Below are 24,533 nucleotides of genomic sequence, written 5' to 3' on the forward strand. Positions count from 1 at the left end.
CAGGTCCTTATAGTAAGAAGCGAAACACAATGCTATATCTTTATCTCTAAAGTGTTTAACACCATTGTTATCTGTGATAGATAGATTTTATAGTTGTTTTTTCTTTTCTTTGTTTCAAATATCGAGCTAGAAGAGAACCAGCTTTATTGTTACCCCCATACTATCTGGCATTTAATTTTCAAGAGGGTGCTGCATGCTTGTTCAGTGGTATATTGGTTAAACTCCATTTTAGCTGAGACTAGTGCTTCAAGATGTGATTTACTTGTTTTGTGAGTATAGAATTCATGTTCTAGGGACTTTATATTTTCAAGGATGGAAGTCGATTTCTGTTGAGCAGACTTTTTTTTGAGTGAGCGGAACTTATGATGAAACCCCTAGAGGCTGCTTTGAATGCATCCTACACAAAATGAAATGATAGTTGATCACTATTGATGATGTGAAAGTATTCTTCTATAAACTTACTGTAGGAAGCGATAAAAGTAGCATCTGAAAGTAGAGAGTTATTAAACCTCCATGAAGATGTTTTAGAACCATTAAGAAAAAGATCAAGGTCAGTAATCACAGGTGCGTGATCTGAGATCAAAATAGCACCAATTTCAGAGTTGACCATATGTTGCAATAAACCTTTACTCAGAAAGATATAATCAAGCCTAGAATGGGAGTGATGGGTAGGAGAATAAAAAGAGTATTCCAAGAGGTCGGGATTGCATACTTTCCAGGAATCAGAGAGAGAATGCTGTAAAATAAAGTTTTAAAAAGCTTTGTGGGAGGCATGTGGAATGAAACGTGACGTGACGTGGAACGTCTGTCCAAAAATGGATCGAGAATTTGGTTGCAGTCACCACCTATTAGTAAATTGTTTGAGGAATGTTCAGAGACAATATGTGAAAGATTCTTCCAAAAATTTGGATCTGGATGTGTGGGGCCGTATATATTTAGGATAGTAAGAGAAATATTGTCAATTGTAAATGTAGCAAGTACCCAGCGACCTTCTGTATCTTGATGCTGTGAAAGTATGGTAGGTTTGAGAGATTTGGACAGAGTATAATTACCCCATTTTTGTTTGTGATGGAATGGGAGTAGAAAATGTCCCCCACCGTTGAGGTGAGCCTCTTGCAACAAAGCAATGTGTCATTTCAAACGAGCTAGGTGAGATAAGACACGCTGACATTTAATGGGGTGTTTAAGCCCCTAACATTCCACTTAACAGTTCTAAGTTGCATAACAAGAAGTATGAATAAACAACTGCTGTAACAAGGAAAAAACTAGGCATATCAATTTTGCAAAAGCAAAGAAATGGGAAAGAAACAAGATAGTAAAGAAAAAGAAAAGGAGGAAGATGACCTCCAGAAGTTGCATATACATGGATGTTGCAATACAGGGACTAAAGTCCACGAAAGCTAAAGAAAACAAGATAGAAAGTGAATACCCCGAAAGGTAGAGGAACAGTGGAGAACCTGAAAAGACAGGCAAGAGTGGCTTCAGCACAAGAAAAGTGATATTAGATATTAAAACATATGAAGGCGAGTTTCATGGAAGAAAAAAAAAACATACAAACGAAAAATGTACCATTTAGGAGACCAAATAACGTAATAACTACAGTAAAGGACTGTGACATGAAAAACAATAAAAATCAAAGTTTAACAGTGGAACATGTAGGAGAACAGTGTGGATGGTGAGAAAGGGATACGGTTGGGAAAGGAACATGAGGATTGCACAAAGAACACTATCTAAAAAAAAATATATATATATATAAGAAAATAAGAGTATGCAGAGAAGGAAAACCATGGATATAAATATTAAACATAACCATTACTATTAAACTGTCCAGAGGAAAAAAAAAAAGAAAGGACATTAAAGACAAATTAAATTATATCTTCAAGTAATTGTAGATGCTCCTAGTTCCATTGCTTCTGTTTTGTGTTGGTTAATACACGTTTGTAGTGCTGAAGGTTCCCCAAACGAGTAAGATTTGTCCTTGAATGTAATTTAATTTTGAAAAGGTATGGGTGAAGAAGACCATATTAAATATTCAAGGATTTGAGTTGTGGACGTAAGTCCAAAAACTGTTTGCGACATGCAGCTGTAGCAGGAGAGAAGTCTTGTTTGAAAAGCATTTTATGACCTGACCATAGCAAAGATCCCATCTTTTTGGCTTCCAAGAGTATTTGCATCAAGTCAGTAAATTGGAGAAAGAGAATAATAATTCCTCTAGGATGTGCACGAGGGCCAGTTGAAGTCTGTGGACCTAAACGATGTGCCCGTTGGATAGAGAGGGGAGAGGTAGGAGGCAAGCGAAGAATTGAAGGTATTGCTGTTTGAAGGAATGCAATCATGTTAGAGCCTTCAGAACCTTCTGGAATCCCAAAAAGGCAAAGATTATTTCTCCTATTTCTGTTTTCTAAGTTTTCGGTAAGCCTTTTAAGTTGGGCTATATCTTTAGAGATCTGAGGATTGACAGTGTTACAATCTTCAAGGCTACTGACTCTCTGTTCCAGAGTACAAATTTGTTGTTCGTGTTGGGACCATTGCTCCTCAATACGTTGCAAAGAGGCATTAGTGTCCATCATAAAGGGCTTTAGTGTACGCAATTCCTCCATGACATCATCTAGAGTAAGATGTGTAGGTGATTTTGAGGGAGAATCAAGGTCTTTTTTTGGGCGCTTCACGGAGGAGGTGTTAGATTTTTTTTCACATTTGCGCCAGCAGCATGAGATGAAGAGGCACTATCCTTTAAAAAGACTGCAGCACTATCCATTGTTAAAGTTGATGGTAGAGAAGATTTAGTTATATGTGTGCGCACCACTCAAAGAGGATTATTAGACTTGGAGAAAGATGATGACTGGCAACTCTGAGAATTATGTGGTCTCCCAGTAAAAGCCAGGAGCAATTTGGTAATAGGAAGCCAGCAATGTGAGGTGTTGATGAAATTATATTATGATGAGAAGCTGCTGCCAGAAGTGTCCAACAACAGAGCAAAATATAATAAAAAATATATAAATAGAAAATCCTAAATTATTCTCTCATAACAGGCATGACAGAATACCAGAAGAGCAAAGCACTTTACTGCACATAGACAAACAATTGGTGATTAGTTTTAAGGGAACCCTCTGAAAAGGAAAAAATCCCCTCCATCAAAGGAAAGCATTTACCATGTTATGAAGAGCAATTTGAAAGAGCTCCTTGACAAGAGCTGCCAGTGAATACAGAAGGTTGAAAACCTCAGCTAAATGTGTTTAAAGAGAGAGGTTAAAAGTTCAGCTGGCTGTCAGAAGGTAATAAATATTCCATTGCAGAGGAAACTAGATTTGTAGAACCACATCCAGGCAAGCGGTTAAAAGTCAAATAGAAACATCTCTGTGAAAGTTTAGGTTTGTGCAGAGGCTTAGGGAGTGAAACGCAAATACAATGACGCAGGTAAATAATTACCTCAGGCCCTCACATGAAGTCTCTGAAATGACTTCAAAACTCGATGTCTCTGTAAGATAAAGGCATATTTATGCAGTGGCAGAACTCCGGTGCTCAAAAATGCTGAAGAAATTAATCATTTAGATGTGAAAACATCTCCTTCTTTTCAGGAAGTGCTGAAGCCTCACAGAGCTCTAAAGAGCAGTGGCCATCTTGTGTGACCTCCAGCCACGCCCCCTCCTCACAGTCTTCTTGAACTCCAATAATCAGATTTTTGTGCTGTATTTGGGTTAGAGACTGTTGTTACTTGAGCTATCAACGATATACATATGTGTCTTCTTGGTTGAAGAGGAGGAGTCTCGATGCTTATCCATATAGTGGCTACATTCCACACGAGTTTGCATTCCATCCCTATTAATTGTGTCGCGCTCTTAGCATACACGACCGGGCTGTCTGCTGGCTAACGTCTGTTTTTGAAAGGCTAATTTCAGTAGGTTTCCCTTCCTTCGTTCAGATCCTACAATAAAGAGACCAACTGTTGGTTGCCTCAAGACCCTACCGTTAGCCCTACTCTCTTTAACTTCTATGGTTCCGCTTCGGCAGCATTAATTATCTCTTTCCCGATTTTTTTCTTTATCTCTGCAATCAATACTGAATTTATCCTCAAGGTAGATGGTGATCTTCCTTTTCTTCAGTCTCAGTTAAAGAACTGAATATGCTGGATAGCTACGAGGATAAGACTGAAGTACTTGTATTTGGTCATCCTTCTGTCTGGTCCTCATCACGAGAGCCTGAGGGTATGGGTCCTCCTCAGTCACCAACTGTCTCTACTCTTAGACTTGGGATCGTGAATCTTGGCTATCAACACTGACAAGGTTTCCTCTATTTTCTTTTCCATGTTATGGGTCGTGATGAAAATCATCCCTATCCATTGTGAATACTCTTATAAGTGACTTACCAAGGAAATTATTATCTCCTGCTTATCTGAATAAAAGAGGTTAACATTCACTGTTTCTACATTGCAAATAAATCACCTTTAGCATTTAATTTTCTTGCACTGAGACACCTACGTGGAAATGATGGCAAGATATATTCACTGTACCTTTGTCAGCTTCTCAGAAGAAAGAAAACTATCTATGTTGCTAAAGTGCCTGTGTGTTAAATTATTATGTTTATGCCAAATTCTGACCGATGATGCCTTACCAAGAGGGAGTACTGATGTTGAGAAAAGAAAAATAACTTTTTAGAAAACTCTAAGGGCCTGATTTAGAGTTGCTTTACTCAGTTACAAATGGGATGGACAAGTACATTATAACGCACTTGTAATATGGAGGACGGGATATCCATCACGTTTGTGATAGAGTAACCCACCCGCTGAACTCTGAATTAGGCATTAAGAGATAGGAAAATAATTCTGGAAAGAAAGTCGATATCATTTTGGAACAATTCAATTGTTGACCAGAGTTACAGAAAAATGAATGAATACCTAGCTGTATTTTCTGGGTTAAATCTTAAATGTACATTTACAGAGATTTAGATGAATACGTTAAACATTAACTGATGATGAAAATGTGAAAACTAAAAGTAAATGGAGCTTACGAATGGTTAGGGATCCTAGTTGGGTGAATTCATCATGATTCCTCAAGGCTCCTGACTTAGAAGTCATAAAGATTGCTCAAGGAATGGAGCTAGTAGTTGCACGTATAAGAACTGTGTATAAAAGAAAGTGAAGTAGTGAATTAAATAAGTCAATAGACCTGCAAGAAGGATTATAGAAGAGATGTTAAGGGGAATAGCAATATAATCTGCAAGCAGAGCAAGAAGGAGAGTGGTGTCAGGTTTTGCTTTTAAGGGAGTGTGCTTTAGATGTGATATATATGGTCACCTGACCAATGATAAAAATTGCCCTGTTTAAAGAAACAAGCGTAAAAATGCAGTTGCAAAGGTGGCAATTTGTCAAATGTGTCACAACTGAAGTCAGAAAGTTCCGGCTCAACCTGTACCATTGTATCTCCAGAAGTGTATACTAATGTGTTGATTGGATTTTTTCAGAATTATCAACATCTATTATACAAATAGTTTGTGTCACAAACCATCATTTGAATAAATAAACATGAAACAGTTGTAAAATATATGTGATGAAAAAAGTACGTGACTAGGCTAGTGCCACTGGGATTAACTACTGAAAGTATCAGTGATATGCATAAGAAATAATTTAGGAAAACTTTAAAAAGTAAAGGGATTTAAGCATATAATTATGTATAAAAAAAATACTGAATCTGATCATTCACTAAGGGGCAGATTTACAAGCCCCTAGCTCCGCCTTCACACCACATAAGTGCCATGATTATGAGCTAAGGCGGCATTAAGTTGGCCATTCCCCGTGCCATATTTACAAAGTGGGGCAATGCATGCATTGCACCACTTTGCTACCCTTTGTGCCACATTATGCCTGCGTCAGGTATAATGTATGCAAGAAGTGGGCGTCACCACGCAGGGAGGCCCGAAAAAATGGCTCAGTGAAATTTGCAAGATTTCACTGTGCCATTTTTTCTGTCATTTTTAACACCTGCTCAGGGCAGGAGTTAAAGTTATGCACCAATAAAATCTATGGGCCTCCCTGTGCTTTGATGCACAGGCATCAAAATTGTTGATGCTAGTGCAGCAAAGCACCACAACAGTGTAAACAAGTTTGACATTGTTGTGGTAATGACCGCCATGGGGTGCCGTATTGTAATTACAACACAACCATGGTGTCATTAGGGGGTAATGGGAACGCAAAAAAAGTGGTGCATCAAGACCTATGCACCACTTTCTTGTAAATCTGCCTGAAGAACGTAATGCTCCTAAAAAAGCAACAAGTTGGATAAATTGTTGTAACGGGGTGTGATTGAAATGACTGAAGCATCAGAGTGACATAGTTGGATTGTAGTTGTAGGTAAGGCTGACAACCGTCTGAGTATGCGTGTATATTTAGCACATATATGTTTCTTGTCTTTAGTTATGACCACAGGACAGCAAATGGTTTCATAGACACTGGAAGGCAAATGTGTTATTCTAACTCCAGTCCTGAAATACTTGCGAAAAGTGAACCTTCACTTAACATAGTTCATGATGCTTATTTAAAGATCTAACTTCAGTCCTATAATATTTCAGGGAAAATTTAAAAAGGATTCTCAAATGCTGAAAAGTTGTAATAGACATTAGGAGATGTCAGCAATGCTATTTGGGGAGATAAACATCCTTTGCCCAATATAGAACACATGCTAATAACTATATAGGGTACATGCTAATAACTATGGACATAGCTTAATGGTCTAAAACCATGTGATTATTTGCACAGTGTCACCAGTTTAATATAAAAGAAAAGTCAGGTAGTATCACTGGAAGCGCATTTAGATTCACAAGAAAGCCATTCACAGGACTATCACTTTAGCTGAGCTTCACCGGGTGATGAATAATTTGTTTGGGGTGGCAAATTGTTTGCATGATAGCATTCTGACATTAATAAGTGCCTCCACGGAGAGGAAACATGAAAATTTGCTTCAGCAAGCTCTAGGCATCCTCAAGTAAACAGAAATGACTTTGAAGAGATCTAACTCTAAAAGTAAAATAATCAAGATTAATTTTTTAAGTCACACAAAAAGAAAGGATACACATGATCCAAGAAATGAGTTGGTGTTGACAATGTTGATTACACCTACATGACTAATAAGGAACAATTTAAATAATTTCTAGAACTATGCTAGACCTGCCAGGCTTAGTGTGGTCTTCTCTGAATCTTCTTCCATGTTTGACCCATACAACCCACACTAATGTCCCATACTTCTCCATTAACACATGGTTTGATTGATGTATCCACAACTGGCACATTTAATGTACCCGTAAGCCCCTAGCACAGTGCACTACATGTGACCAGGGCCTATAAATCAAATGCTACTAATATGCCTACAGCACTTATTGTGCCACACAATTAACTTAAGTAGCCATTTAAACATTTGTGAAGCCTTCCACTACAGAGCCTGTGTGTGCAGTTTGACTGCCATGTCAACTCTGCTTTGAAAACCACTTGCCAAGCCCTAAAATCCCTTTTTATTACATAGACATCACTCCTAAGGTAGGCCCTAAGTAACCCATAGGGAAGGGTGCTATGTAACTAGAAGGTAGGACATGTACGTTTCAGTTTTAGGTTTCCTCGTTGTGAAAAACTCCCAAAGTCGTTTTTCACTACTGTGAGGCCTATCCCTCTCCAGGTTAACATTGGGGAGTCCTTTTTACATTAAATAAGCTGTAATTCCTAATTGAGAAGGAGTAAGCAGGTCATGATTAGTACCTATGGGATTGTAATGAGATCCTCTTTAATGGTAAAGTCGGATTTATTATTACAATTTTGAAAATGCCATTTGAAGAAAATTGACATTTTCCAACAGGCCTGCAGCCTCTCTCCAATACACGTCTGAGGTGGGGTGACAGCTTGTTTCCTGAATTCCCTCTTGACAGCTCCCCACAGAGGAAGGGAAGGAGCGACTGAGTGGTCATCTACATGTTGATGGGTCATCCTGGGTAGGATAGGAGGGAGGAGCTGAGAATTATACCTGAAAAGGCAATGTCCTGCTCCCTCACAAAGGAATGTTTAACTCCCTGTAGTGAGTCAGGAGCCGGGGCAGGAAAAAAAGACCTCTTTGCACTTTGTTAGAAATGAGATCTCTGGTTGGCAGTCAGTTGGCACTCTGCCAAGCGGGGGCCCACACTCTAATCAGGCTATGGAGATGCACACCTAGGAGATACACACCCTGTTCACCCCTTTGGTAGCTTGGCACAAGCAGACAGGCTTTTCTCAAGCACAATGTGTAAAGTATTTGTACCAACACACACAGTAACACAGTGAAAACACCACAAGAGGACTCCACACTAGTTTAGAAAACAATAGTCAATATTTATCTAAATCAAACAAGACCAAAATGTTGAAAATCCAACATACACAAGCAAAAATAATATTTTTTAAAGTAAAAAGAGTCTTCATCTATAGAAATCAATGGATGTGTTGTTTTAGCAGAAAGTACCTGGCATGAGTCAAAAATACAGTCGCACAGGTGAGCGTGCGTCGGAAAAGTGTGTGATGCATTGATTCCTTACTTGCAAGTGAGGCTGTACGTCGATTCTTTCTCTGCTGGGCAAGTGATGTGCTGATTCTTTCCTTACAGGGAAGAGATGTGTTGATTTCCGGACAAGTAGCCTCAGTTCTGTGCAGTGAAGTTGCAGGTTTTGAAGTCCAGAGAAGATATGTGGAAAATATAGACGCACAGCAGCAATAAATCCATGATGAACTGGTGCTGCGTCAATTTACCAGTGATAGGTACATTTTTTTGCTGCGGTGCAGGTGCTGTGTATTTTTCTGATGCTCAGCTCCGGTACATGGATTTTCACCATGGGTTCAAAAGCTTCTCCTTTCAAGGGCCCAGGGACTGGATGTGGCACCACTTGGCAGATGAAGTCTTTGATGGCCCTCAGACTTCAGAACAGGAAACAAGCTCAGTCCGAGCCCTTGGAGAATGTTCAAAAGCAGGATACATAGGAAAGTCCAGTCTTTGTTCGCTTTGAGGCAGAAGAGCAACTGTAGGCCAACCCAGCAAAGCGCACACAGCAAAGGGGTAGTACTCCTCCTCCAGCTCTTCAGCTCTTCTCCTTGGCAGAGGTTCCTCTTGATGCAGAAGAATTAAAAAATTCTGGGATTTTGGGTCAACTACTCATTTTTGCCTTTTAGAAGTAAACAAACTTCAAAGGAAAGTCTCTGTTGTTGACAAGATTCTGCCTTGCCCAGGCATGGCCCCAGACATACACTAGGGTGTTGGAGACTGAATTGTGCGAGGACAGGCACAGCCCTTTCAGGTTTAAATGTCAGCTTCTCCCTCCCCACTCTAGCCAAGAGGAGTCATCAGGATATGCAGGATACTTCTCAGCTCCCTTCATGTCACTGTCTAGAGGGAATTCACAAACAGCCCAACTGCCAGTCTGATCCAGACGTGGATTCCACAGGCAGGCAGAGGCACATAATGGTTAAGCAAGAAAATGTCCACTTTCTAAAAGTGGCATTTTCAAACAGACAATCTAAAAAACAACTCTACCAAAAGATGTATTTATAAAATGTGAGTTCAGTGACCGCAAACTCCAAATCTCCACCTGCTCCCAATGGGAAACTGCACTTAAAAGATATTTAAATGTATTCCCCAGGTTAACCTATGGGAGAGATAGGCCTTGCACCAGTGAAAACTGAATTTGGCAACATTTCACTATCAGGACATGTAAAACACACCAGTACATTCCCTACCTTGTCAATACACAGCACCTTGTCCATGGGGCTACCTAGGGCCTAACTTACGGATTACTTATCTGTAGTAAAATGGAAGGTTTGGGCCTGGCAAGTGGGTACACTTGCCAGGTTGAACTGACAATGCAAAAACTGCATTCACAGACACTGCAGTGGCAGGTCTGAGACATGTTTACAGGACTACCCATGTGGGTGGCACAATCAGTGCTGCAGGCGTACTAGTAGCATTTGATTTATAAGCCCTGGACACCTCTAGTGCGTTTTACTGAGGACTTACCAATAAATCAAATATGCTAATCAGGGACAACCAATCATAATAATAATTTATACAGGGAGCACTTACACTTTAGTACTGGTCAGCAGTGATAAAGTGCCCAGAGTGCCAAAACTAGCAAAAAATAAGTCTGGCACACAGTCCAAAAACACAGGAAGCAGAGGCAAAAAAGACAGGGGAAGCCATGCCAAGAATGCCAAGTCTAACATACTTCAAATACCCTTCTTTAAGGTCACCCCTACTTCAAAAGCACAACTGTGTAAAAGAAAGGTGCCACCGACTCCATCCAATCAGTACACTTTGGACCTGTGAAGTACTCTACCAGGAAGAAGGAGTTCTGTGCTGCTACAAGGACTGCCACTCTGTACTGCTGCATTGGAAGAACTGCTTGTCTGCTGTGCTGCCCTGCTGCCTGCTGCCCTCTGCCCTGCTGAAAGGCTTGCTGGCTTAGCTCCTGTTCTGAAGTCTCAGGGACATCACAGACTTCACTCCCCCTGCTACTGCCTCTGTACTCTGCCAGCTGTGAGCCATGTCTTGCCAAGTGCTGGCAATCCAGTTCTGGGCCCTTGGAAGTGGGCTCTGCAGCTGCTCCTAAAAAAAAACATGCATCACCATCACTATGCTGATTGGAACTGCCACATCTCTCCTCAATGCCGATGCATTTCTACTGCTGCCGAGGATGACTACATTGCAGACCCAAATGCGCACCCAAAGATCGAGGCATCGACATAGCATCAGCGACAACGCGGGTCGACGATGATGCATTGCCTTCAACGCAAAGGGTTCGACACCACACCTCAACATCACATCAATGACTATGTGGCTCTCTGACAACGCATCCCCAACTGCGCAGATCAGAACAAATGCATCTTCTTTTCACTGGCCCTCCTGTTGCTCGCATCTGATTTTCAACATCAACTTATCCCCCATACAAGGTAATCTTTCAACAGGACAAGATTGGTCCCTATAGCCGACCCACGTTCCATTGGGGTCGGCCTGAACTTTTGGATTTATCCAGGTCTAGTGTAACCAGATATCCCCGGTTGGTGCTTCAAACTGTAAGCACTACATTTGCAAATATTCTTTGAAAATTAATATCTTGACTTCTACCTAGTGGATTTTTGTTGTGTTGGTCTTATTTTACTTATAAAAATATAATCTAGTTTTCTAACTTGGTGTGTAGTCTGCTTGTGGTGATTTAACTGTGGTACTTTTTTAAGCCTTGCACAAATACTTTACACATTGCCTCCTAAGTTACGCCTGCCTGCTCTGTGCAGGAAAGTGGCATCTTTCTGGCATAGTTACCCCACTTTGTGCCTGATGTCAGTGTCTCTGGACTGTAGTTCCCTGGGCTCCTGCCGACCGGGACCCCAATGACAGTGCTCTCTACCCTAAATTTAGTTGTTTGTTACTTTTCACACCAACAATTGGCCTACTGGTGCACACCTGTAAGACCCTAGTATGTGGTACCTAGGTACCCAGGGCATTGGTGCACCAGGGGCCCCTATGGGCTGCAGCACGTATTATGCTGCTCATGCAAACCGTGACTGCAGGCCTGCCATTGCAGCCTGCATAAAAGAGTTCATGCACCCTTTCACTGCCAAAATTAAATACTGCACTTAGGCATTACAAGTCACCCCTCTGGTAGGCCCTTCAGCCCAAGGGCAGGGTGCATGTTGCTAAGTGTGAGGGTGCTCCTGCATGAGCAGGGTACCACTAAATACCCCAGACTAACTCTAGGACTCTGTAAGTGTGGGAAAGCCATCTTAAGGTATGTAGGTGACACTGATCAACACGAATGGTCCAACGACATAATGGCTACTCCGAACCTAGGCATGTTTGGTATCAAACATGTTGGAATCATGCACCTACACCAGTTCCAGTGTTAGTTGAATTAAACCATGTACTTTGGCGGTTCCCTAGGGGACCCACAGTTCTGCCTGTGCAACCTTTTGGGGTCCAGCTGCCAGCTCGTGCTGCTACTGACCCCAGACACTGTTCTGCCCTCCTGCTGATGAGCCTGGCTTAGGCTGGAGAAGAAGAACAAAGGAATTCCTGCAAGGGAGAGGTGTGGCCACCTCTCCCTGTGTATTAGGTGTCCATTGGCTGGGTTGGGGTGGCCTCTGAATGGGACATTTGATACCATCCTTGCATAATCCAGTTTGCACCAGTTCAGGAACCCTGGTTCTTGCTCCAGTGTGAAACTGCGCAAAGGACAGGGGAGTGACCACCCCCTGCCCAGCACCTCCCTAGGGAGGTGACCAGAGCTCTACCAGGTGGTCACTTGATTCTGCCATCTTGAAAATAAGATGTGCAGAGGCACCTGGGAGCTGGTTGGTTAGGCCAGATAGGAAATTACACTAACCCCCTCTGATAGGTGGGTCACTGCAGAGAGTGACCAACCCCCTATTAGCATTATGTAAGGGCTCCCTCGCTGGTGGGTCCTCAGATTTCTCAAGCAAGACTCTACAAGAAACTCTCTGCAAGACATCATCTGACCCTGGCCTCTGGAACTACTGCTGATCTTCGCCTGGACCCAAACAAATCTGCTTCTCATTGGAAGGCTCCCACTGCAACATTGTTTCTCTGGATCCTGCTGAATCCTGCAACATCCAAGGCTGTGCATCCTTCATGGTCACAAAGACCCTGTTTGCATGAAGAAGCACAAACGAATTTCCCTTTGAGTGAAGGAGTCACTCCCCTCAACTGCAGGCACCTCAAGGCATCATTGACCGGTTGGTGGCGCCTGCTGTCCCTGGATGTCCAAAGATCCTACTTTTACAGATGGTGAGTCTGTGGCCATCACTGCGTCCTGCTTGTCTTAGATCCAAATTGGGAGACTGTGAGCCCTGGCTCCTGCCACCAGACTGGCACCTCTATCCACCTCAACTGTTGTACTTGCCATGGCTTTTTGACACTTCCTCTGGGGGATCTTCAGGCTCCAAGAAGTCCTGTCCCCCAGCACTCTGCAAACCGAAGGTCCGCTCCTGTCCTGAAATTCCTGCAATATGGGACTTTTGTTTTGAGGGGCTGGTAAGGCCTCCTTGTGACTCCCTGTGTCCAGTGCCTGTGGGTTTCTCATGGTGGCTCAATCAACTTCTGTTGGGCTTCCTGTGAGCTGAGGGCCAGCTCTCACTCCCATTCCTGGGTGGAGTCTCCTGGACCATGCTGGTCCCCATAACGTTTCAAATCCTTCAGCAACTCTTATTTGCACTTGCCAGTGCTTGTTGGTAACCTGACTGGTCACTGACCCTCTTGCAATCCGGCGGTGGGCATGGGAGAACTCGTAGGTGACTCCAGGGATCATCATCAGCGCCTGGACTTCTTCCACTGACTTGCAGGAACTTCATCTCGAAGAGGGTGGGCATTGCCACATGCCCCACCTGGGCACCTCCTTGAGTGCTAGACTCTGTCCCCTTCCTTTGGAGGTCCTCCACATCTGGAATACATCCCTGGGTTCCACAGGCCTGGTTCACTGGTGATGACAGCAGCTGGACAATATGAGGCATCCACAATCTTCAGAGAGTGTTCCTTTTCCCCTCTGCATCCGGATCCCTGGTGTAGGTACTCCTTACTCCTGGGTATTCTGGGGTATGGGCACACTCCAATCATCCTCTTGCCTGCTGGTTTCCTTGGGGTCTGCTGGGAAGGGTCCTGAATTTCACAAACTCCAAACAACACTCTCTGTGTTAGCCTATGGGACAACTGTGTGGGTAACTGACTTACTCCTAATTGCTGAGGTCACCTACTGTACTTATCTCTGGTGTACCAAACTGCCCCAGCTCCTAGCTAACCACCACCACACATACCTTGGCTGGAGTCCCACTTTTACATTCCACTTTTTAGTATATGTTTGCCCTTCCCCTTGGGTCCTGTATATGTATATGCTATTTCTGATTGTTATTTTAGGTGTATAATTATATGTACTATCTCCAAAGGAAGATATACCAATGCCAGTTAAGTAGTAGAGCTGTAATAAAGAATACTTTATTTTCGTAACACTTGTGTAGTTCTTTCTTGTAACTAAGTTATTATCTGACTACTGTGGTATTGCAAGTGCTTTACATTCCTTCTGGATAAACTTTAGCTGCAAGCCTCAGTTACCCCTAGAGAGCTTCTGCTATCTGGACACCTATTTACTATCACTAAGGGTTGCCTGGACTCGGTATGGGGTGCCACACCGTAGGTATACACTATAAACTGAGCCAACCTCCTACACTCTGTGCTAAGCTACCTGAGAGTGAGCACAGGTAAATTTATGGTGTGTAACTCACTTACCCTGACTAGGATTGTGGCTCCTATTTGGTCAGGGTTCAAACATCTGCCAACTAGAGATCCAGGCCAATATTTATGGGAGTTTGGCACAGGGCAGCACAGTAAGTTACCTTGCTGCGCAGTCCCTGTGTCATAGAAAAAGGGCAGGAATACACCACATCTATGGTATACGCTACCTTCCTGTTCTTCCCCCTGTACTGGTGCAATTTCCACAGCCTAGCACCCATATAAGCATACTTGCACCATGATACAAGGGTGCTTGTGGTGCATGAAAGGTTATTGTTGTGCAGGAAGGGACACCCTCCTGCATAAAAACAATCCTGGAAGGCATTTTCCTCTTTCTATGTGTCCTGCATAAGGCAGGACACATAGAACGAGGAAAAAACAAGGAGAAAGTGTGATATTTCTCCATGTTGCACTTCCCTTGGGGAGGCATGAGATTTTTGCACATCCCCAGGTTTAAATCTGGGGATGCTTCAAAATCCATGGATGTTGCATGGGATCACCGACCACAACAGCCACGAAACACCTCCCTAATGCAGAGTAAGGCAACACAGCGATTTGCACTGCTTTGTCTTACTCCATATTTATGAGGCCATTCAAAGCCACTCAAAGTGGTTTTCCATGGCCTCATACATATACTTTAAAGGTTTGCCCCACTGTTGCCTCACACAAAGTGATGCAATGGCAGCGCAAAGACCTCATAAATATGCCTCCAAATTTCTAACAGTCTATTAGGGCCAGATGTAGCAAACTTTTGCGAGTCGCAAATGGCCCGAATCGCAATTTGCGACCCCGCAAAATCGGAAATGGGATGCAAAAACCCCATTTCAGACTCACAAAATGCGACGCGAGCCATTACCGACTCGCACAAATAGCGACCCCATTTTGCGACCCGCAAATAGGAAGTCGCTATTTGTGAGTCGCAAACCATATGCAATAGCCACTCGCAAATTGCGACTAGTCGCCAAAAGCCCATTTTGCACTTCCAATTTACCACTAACTCAGAGCAGGTGGTAACCAGAACCAAAGTATAAAAGGAGACCCAGAAGGCACCTGGGTTACTCAAGATGGCGGAGATATATGTGATAGCAAGGAGGAGGAGAGCCCAAGCCACACAGTAGATGAGGAGGATGAGCCAGAGACAGGAGAAGATATACAGAACCAGGCAGACACTTTTCCAACAAACTGAGGAGGAGATACATGATAAATACAGACTTAGCAGTGCATCAATTCTAGATTTAATAGATCTACTCAATCCGCAGCTTCAACGCCAGACTGTGCGCGGCTGCGCCATCCCCACCATCCCCACACATGTGCAAGTGCTATGCTCACTGCACCTCTTGGCCTCGGGTAACTATCAAGGGGTCATTGCCGTGGCAGGTGGGGTATCCCAAAGTGCACTCTCACGGTTCTTCAGAGCATTCCTAGATGCCATACTCACACACATGTCCAGATACATATACCTACCCAGGAATGAGGCAGAAATCAACAGCACCAAGTTGGAATTCTACAGGATTGCCAACTTCCCCCATGTCATAGGGTGTGTAGACAGGACACATATGCAAATCTGCCCTCCTGCAAATCTGGAATATCTGTTCCACAACCGGAAGTGTACCCACTCACTGAACATCCAGGTGGTATGTGACGCCCATTATGTTATCACTGACATGGTTGCCAAATTTCCAGGGAGTACACATGACTCCTACATTTTCAGGCACAGTGGGATACACCAGCGCCTAGAACGTGGGGAGTATGGAGGCGGATACCTCCTAGGTATAGCTGAATACACCTTGCAGACATACACACAGGTCAATGTGGAACCCATCTATGCCCAGCTAGCATTGTACATTTTGTGCCAAACAGGTGACAGTGCATATGCACTACGACCATGGATTCTTACCCCTTACTTAACACCCAGCAATGAGACAGAGAGGCGATACAACAGTGCACATAGGAGGACCCGAAATATCATAGAGAGGACCTTTAGACTGCTGAAGGCAAGATTCAGATGCCTCCACAGAAGTGGAGGTGCCCTCCAGTATACCCCAATAACAGCTTTCAAGATCGTTGGCACAAGCGCTATACTCCACAACATTGCCACCAGACGTGGGCTACCTCTCACCCCTGCAGACCCAGATTCGGAGGATGACGAGCAAGAGCTACCACATCGCCATCATAGGGATAGAAGCATTGCAAATCAAGGCAGACAGAGACGGCGCCACATTGCAAACCAATACTTTGGAAGGTACGTGCTAACTGTCACCACACTCACTAATGTCACACACAAAGAGTCCAGGTGTGAAGTGGAACAAACAAGGAATTTAATAATGTGCACCAAAAAACTATTTACATAAACTACAGTTCAGGGGCTGTAAAAGTCCACCTGGCATGAGGTCACATTAAGCTCATGTGCCTCCACTCAAGGACACTGCGTAGCTCACACTCTACGCCGTGCTCGCCCAGCATAGCTGGTTCCTGGTGTGTCAGCAGTGCCCCGCCTTGCGCTACCACTGCGCAACACCCTGGTGTCTGTGGCTGAGACACTGCTAACGGTGGAGCCCTCCTCGCTGTCCTGCCGCGCCCCTAGCCACCTGTCGTGCCTCCATTAGATATTCTGCGTGGCTGAGACGTCCCAGCCCACGTGCCACATCACTGGCAAAGTGGCCCATGTCCACCTGGAGGCTGACCGTGCGCCGTGACAGCCCAGTGGTGTTCACAGCCAGCTGGACGATGGAGGCAGACATGCGGTCCAGCCGGTGGATGAGCTGCCTATCACGGCGCCTTGCACCCTCTCTCTCAGTGATAAGTTCTGACACCAGTTGTCTCATTGAGAGCGCAAGGTCACCAACATGGGTATTTAGCTGTTGCAGCTCCGTGTGTACCAGTTGCAGCCCTGTGTTCTGGTTCTGTTCCATGCGCCGCATTGCCCCTGATATGTTCCTTATCTCTCGTGTCTGCAGACGCTGACCACGTAGGAGTGCAGCCTCGGCGGCGGACATGGAGGTGTCCCCTGCCTCACCCTGTGGCACTGGAGGGACATTTAGACGTCGCCTGCGACGCAGTGGAGGTTCCGTGTCCTGTACACCGACACTGTGGCTGGGTGCTGGCTCACTCTCCAGTATGGCCACTGGTGCATCAGGAGGGGACTGTGTTTGGGTGGTGCAGGTCCCTGTGGTGGCTGGTCCTGAGTCCTGTGCTGGCTGGTGGCTGACCTGTGGCCCCTGGACGTTGTGGCTGGAGGTGGTGTTGTGTGGGAGACCTGTGGGACATAGGGAACACACTGTCAGTATCTACCATCTGTTATCTGCTTCCTAATGAACTGTTGCCTATCAACTGCCTACTTGACTACATTGCCCATAATGCACCATGCCGGTGGTTGCTACTCTGAAATGGAGCTGTTTTGGTTGTGCATGCTGCTGTGTACTAGGTGGGTGGGGGTATGGCAGATATGGGTGTACATGCATGTCTCATGGTACTCACCGGTTGATGGTCCTGGCGCTGACGTGTCCAGCTCTCCCATCCCAGACACTGCCTCTGGCTCCAAGGTCTCCTCCACTCTTTCCTCCAGGGGTGTGGGTGGTAGTATGGTGGATGTTCCCCCTCCAGTGCCCCGCATCTCCCGGAGCCGCTCTGCCACCCTCTCCTTGGTCCGGGAGCACAGGTCATACCACCGTTTCTTCAGTTCCTCGATACTCCGGTGGCTCACACCCATGGAGTTGACCTTGTCCTGTATTTCAGTCCAAATCCGTTTTTTTTCCACCTCTGGCACACTCAGGGCTGCCCTCCCAAAAAGTTATTCATGGTGCTAGCAGCATTCCTCAGTCAGCACCTCCAGTTCTTTTTCAGAAAATTTCAATTTTCGCTTTCTAGGAGTGTCTGCCATGGTAGCTGCTGTTCCTCCTGTTGGCAGTTCAGCAGTTTAAAATGGGTGTGGTCCTCCCTCCTCCCAGGTGTATTAGTTAACTTCCTGGCTGTGATGTCATCATCAAGAGCCAGGAAGTGTTTTCCAGAGTGTTCTGCTGCACCTGCATTCAATTTGCGGCACAGTCGCAATTTGCGACACCCACTCGCAATTTGCGTGTTCGTTTTTAGCGCGGTTGCAAAAAACGACCTCGCAAACAGCGGACTCGCAATCTGCGGTGTAACTTCATTTGCGAGTCGCAAAATGAAGTCGCTTTTTCTTCTTGGATACCATTTAGCGAGTCGGAAATTTGAAATTTTTTCCTACCTACATCTGGCCCTAAGTTTCATGCCAAATGTGTTCCTTTTTTCTGTGAAGGCATGTAGCGCATGTGAATTGTTGAAGAAGGGTTGTGAATGACTGTGAAGTGAAGGGAGTCAAGAAGCATTTGAACTCTTGCATAGTTGTATAAATATGGCTCTCACCCCAAGCACTTTCCAAGTGAAGGGTAAGACTATTTTACCACTGGATACAAGTGGGAAGGGACTTGGTGTTCTTGGGTCTCAAAATTAAAATGGTGAATTGGTGCCTATTACTTTTGCACCACACACAACAGAACACAAATATTCTGTAGTAGAAGAGGGTGCGCTATTGTACCTGTGGGCAACCAGTCATTTTAAACAACGCCAATGGAGCATTCTGTATGTTTTAAGAACTGATGATACAACTTTGGAGCATTTTTCTTTGACTAAAGGCTCAGCCAGTGCCACACTGTGCAATATCTAGAGAGTTACCAAACTATTTATGCTTAATTCAATGTGGGTAGTTAGTGATGCTGTGGAAGAATGGAATTTAGGGACTGAAGTGCAAGGCCATATTTAAAGGCTGTGAGAGGATTAATTGTGGAGGGATGGCCATAATAAGTTAAAAAAAGGGTAGGAATTGAGATACGCTAAAGATGAGTTGCATTTGCTTATTTTGGAGTATAGAGGAAATAATTATTAGTCTCATCTAAGGCATTGAGAAGAAAAGTTGTTGGTTTGAGGCAAAAGCTACATTTAAGAAGCAGAATTACAAAGAAAAGATTGAGGGAATTTCTTGGTGGCATGGTATTAGTTATTTGGTAGAGGCGGCCTGGAAGTGGTGTGTGACAGTTGCCACTTGTGATTAGTGCTTGATAATAACTGCTGCCTGACTGAGCTTGGCTTCCTGTATTTCATTTTGTATAGAGGAAGGTTACTGGGGTCTTGTTTGTAAAGTCTTTTAGTCTGGGCCCTATGTTCTGTATCATATATGTTAAATAATATATTTCTTTGTGAGTGTTATGTCATAGCACTATCCTGCTGTTGCTCTAAGAACCGGGATACAATACTAAATTTCATTTTTGATATGTTAATCTATAGGAGATGGTGTTATTTGGTTTGCATGGGTGTGAAAGCACAGAGTATGCACCTGTGGTTGTGCTGCAGGATCTTCTGTCAAGTTGTTTGCTCTGCATGCAGAAAGCCAGCTATGATGTAAAGAAGCATTCAGGGCTAAATGTACTATTTCTATTTGGAAAGCAATCATGGATGTGCAATTAGAACACTGAATAGTTTGTTAACGATAATGCAGTCTGCAATCTGACCATGTACTAATGGGTGACATCACAAATTGTCGATTCACAGAAGGTCACAAATTGACCTGTCTAATGAACAGTAATCAGGCATGTCTCAATTTGTGACCACCTCTGATTGACTACATAGGTAGAGAAGGAGGCATGCAAGGTACAGCAGACCTTCACTCTAATATTTGCTTTGCCAAGCAAGAAACATTTTTAAAGCAGCTTCATTGTTATTAAAGGGTCACCGCTCCTTAAAAACTGTTTCTCTTTTGAAAAAAGATGGGGGTGGCACATGTGATCAATGTCTGCTTCTCTAGATGCTCCCAACACAATTAAGAAATGAAATCAGCTGCAAATCAATGATCAATGGTTGCTACCTCAATTATGGTCCCTATCCATTAATATATCGCTTTTTGACTTAACAATAAAAAGGGAAAACTCCTTTCACACTCTCACTTGTTTTTGATTACTAATGGATCACAAAAATCCTTTCATGAGTCAGAAATAATTTTGTGACTAGTAAAAGGAGTGCTATATATTTTTTTTAAACTGCTTCAGAGAGGGATTCATATTTAGTTTTTTAGAAGTTTTATATAGCGCAGAGCACACCATTGCCCATGTCAGAACACTTTAAACAGATGAATATGTATATAAAATGAAAAAGTTTCAACTACAGCGTTTGCAGTTGATGAGAAAGCCAGTACCAGAAGTTACAGCAGATTCTCACGTACATACCCTTAATATGATTTGAACCAACCCTTCTTGCAGGTACCAGGTTTACCAATATCTGAAGTGGCAACTTCCTGACTATTGTATGAAAGAAAAGGGTGGTCCTCCTAATCTTTACTTTGCTCTAGTTAAAAGTGCAATTGGATGAGCTCAGGTCTTAAGAAATCTCCTTTGTGTCCAGAGTGGACCCTTAAGTAGGATTTCATCATAGCTTTTGATCTGGCACTGGGCCCTATCTCTAAATCTGGGGTCCGATAAATCTTTTCTTTCTCTGTTCCAAGGGGTGAGGCATCAAATTATTCAAATTAATTACAGTGTAACTCAATGGTCACTGATTCAATTTCAGAGACCAACTTAAAGTTTCAAGGACTTCATTTCAGACTCAAAGTCAAGCTTACATAAATGAGTCTCAAAATCATAGTACAAAATCACCAATGGAGAATTTAGGTGTTGCACAATATTAAATTTGATCAACATATGCAGTACCAAAATTTCAATAGCGACAATGCAGACAAGATCAGAAAAAAGCATTTAATGCATCAAGTCTAAATCCAAACTTTCCTGCCTAACCATTAAATCTAGATTCCTAACTATTCTAATATCTATGAAATTCTGAGAAAAGGTCAAAACAACAGAACGTCAGTGAAAATTTCTATTAAAAGAGGTGAAGTAACATAAATCCATATCGAAACTAAAGTATGAGTTCTGTACCTCAGAAAGGTCTGCTCTGTTCAAACGATGGGGGAATCTCTGAAACTACTACTAGCTAAACTACACTTAAATCTCAATTATTCCAGGGGCTGATCAAAGTTTTTCACTGAAAAACAAAGACATACATTATAAAATTGAATTGGTATCTTCTCTGGCACCCAACCTTGGTGCACCCTTGCACTTCAGGAATTTCTGAAAAGTTACAGTTGTCAGATCAGGATACTCCTGCCATCCTCCGTAACACTTTCTTCAGGCTCCCTTACCTCTCATTCACAATATGCTCCTTATTTACCATGAAACTTGTGGCATGACACCCGCATCTTTAGGAACATATGCAAAAAGCAAACTTCACATTGAAGGTTAGAACACACATAAAGGATTGGGGCCTTCAATCTGTGCAGTTAAAATAACATGAATACATTTGTTTACATTATTTTCCACACGTTTCTCATGTCAAATATAAAATACTACAGCATAAGAATTCTTGCAATGTGATTAATAACTGTGCTTTATATGAAAAATTGTCTTAATTCTGTACTTTAATCATAGGCATTTCAGTGCAACATGTTTAAATAAAAAACATTTCACACGTCACATAGGAAAATAACCATTCCTTTATTTCATGTTCATGAAAAATAGTGGCGCAACCGAGTTATGCGCTCTCAACCCTCCCTCTGAATGACTTTGGAAGTCATCACAATCCCATTCATTCTGGAATGAGACTCTCTAAAACCTGGTTGTTTTAAACAGTTTTCTTCTGGACTCTCCCAAACGTTTGATATTCTCATAATATTTACACTGACTATCTTCCAACTCAACCTCTGCTCTTTCTGTCTTTCTACCTTTCTGAACCTTCATTCTCTGAAAAACGTTATATCTAACCAACAGAACTACCACCACTATCAAAATAATGAACAATGGTCTTAACACGAAACCTACAATTCACCACCCAAGTTTCCAAAACCATCTCTCTAGAGCAGAAAACCCATCTCCAATTGATTCCCATGCACCTGTTGTTTCTAGTTCTTTCAAACTCTTTGTCAACCCTGAAATGATCTGGATGTACTTCTGTAAGGGCCAGATGTAGGAAACTAAAATTTTGCGACTTGCAAATTGCGAGTCTGACCGACTCACAATTTGCAACTCGCAAAATTGGATGCAGAAAGGTGTCTCAGACAACTTCTGCGACTCGCTATGGGGTCGCAAAGACCCACCTCATCAATATTCATGAGGTGGGTCGCAGTTTGCGACCCCATAGCGAGTCCCTGCACTCACATGTATGGTGGCCTGTGTAGTCAGCAGACCTCCATGTCTGTGACTGCTTTTGCAATAAAGCAGTTTTTTTTTTTTTTTTTTTCATTTTGCAGCCCCTTTTCCTTAAAGGAAAACGAGCTGCAAAATGAAAACTAATCCGAAACCATTTGGTTCCGTTTTTTTCAGAGTAGGCAGCCTGCTCTGAAAAAATATTTTTTTCGGCATTCACAAAGGGGAAGGGGTCCCATGGGGATCCCTTCACTTTTGCGAATGTGTTACCACCAGTGTGACACTGGTGGTAACTACGAGTTGGTTTGCGACCGCACTCGCGGTCCCAAAGCAACTCTGAATGGCGATGCGGTCGCAAATAGGAAGGGAACACCCCTTCCTATTTGCGAGTCGCATCCCCAAATTGCGAGTCGGTACCGACTCGCAATTTGGGGATGAGCATCGCGTTCGGCCTTTTGCATGCCGCAAACTGCATTTTTCGAAGTTTGCGACATGCAAAAGGCTTCCTACATCTGGCCCTCAATCCTTACTTTTTTCCAGAATAAAGGCCCACGCCCTCTTTAGTGAGCAACATATCCTGTGCAAGTTAATTTTGTAAAACCATTGATCTTATCACTACCCGTTGGTGCATCACTTTATCAACAACAATTATTTTTCTGTGCTGGTAGCTAGTTTATCCACTATTGTAGACACCCTTCTAATCTTCAGATCTTTCATAATCACTCCCACTGATGGAAACAATGCACCAAAGACATCTCCCACTATTTCTGCACTATTAGCTCCTAGTCTAGTTCTAGGTTTCATCTTCCACACAGGATCTTCAAGATGCTTTACATGATAGATCTTTGAGAAACCTATTGCTAGATAACATGTACCATGCCATCCTGTCAGGATAAAATACACTCCAGGGATCACAGGATCCCTTCCATCCCCAAAAAATTCTCTCTTTCCTCTGACATCAAACACATGCTTAGAATCAATATTATCTATGAACAAAGGATCTATGTAGCTCTGATCAATGTATATACACAACTTTCCCTTGTGCTGTCACCTTAAACTTAAAGCTGGTAAATTCCCTTGCTCTTAGTGATCTATTTCTTCTTCAATTTTGTTGTGCTCTAAGATCCTTTATCTGTTTTGGATTTAGGCTCTAATTTCCTACTTCGATCTTCCACTAAAATCAGGAATTTCTTTTCAATCTAAGTCATTGAATATGTCAGATTGTGTCTATGTGCATATGCAGTGCTTAAAGATTTCAATAATACAAAACAGTTTCCTGCAATTTTTGCTCTTTGCTCCTTTAAAGTAGGGATTCTTATTCCGATGCTTATACAAAGGATCTCCTAGCAACACTAGGTCATAATTTTAAAAATAATATTGAAAACTTCCCTCATTGTAAAATATAGTCAGTAGCAAACTACAAGAAATTCCATTTGTTAACTCAATATGATGATATGTGATACCTTCCGACACAGAAGGAGGTGACTGCATACAGACATGGCAGTCTCTTGCATCCATTGTATCAATATATTCAGATAGCAGTTTAAAATATACATTTGCTGAATAATATCCTATTGACTCAACTTAGTGCAATGCTTTCTCATCTAACACATAAAGATTATTGTCTTTAGGACTAACAGCATGTGGGTAAACACTAAAAGATAACTTTTTTCTACAAAAGAAGTAGGGGGAAACACTCCTATTAGTAACACTATTAATACTACAAGGGGAATAAGCAATAAGGCACCTAATATGCTTCTACTCTTATTTGTGTTATTTTTTTCCATCATGTTGTTTAAATATGATCTTTTATCAAATAAATGCAACAGCAGCAAAAACTATTCTCATTGATTCCTTCAATGTAAACAGAGTTGAAATGATCAAAGTTTGTTTAGCAGCAAAAATAAAAATCTTCATAGGACTTCCCTAAACCTACTCCATGTTCTTCTAAATGACAACCCTTATTCTTCTTCTACTGGGAACTAGGTAGTCTTATCAATAACCTATGTCCAACATCTACACAAACAAAGTCCATCAA

This window comes from Pleurodeles waltl, chromosome 11, assembly GCF_031143425.1.
Source record: "Pleurodeles waltl isolate 20211129_DDA chromosome 11, aPleWal1.hap1.20221129, whole genome shotgun sequence".
Classification (NCBI taxonomy): domain Eukaryota; kingdom Metazoa; phylum Chordata; class Amphibia; order Caudata; family Salamandridae; genus Pleurodeles; species Pleurodeles waltl.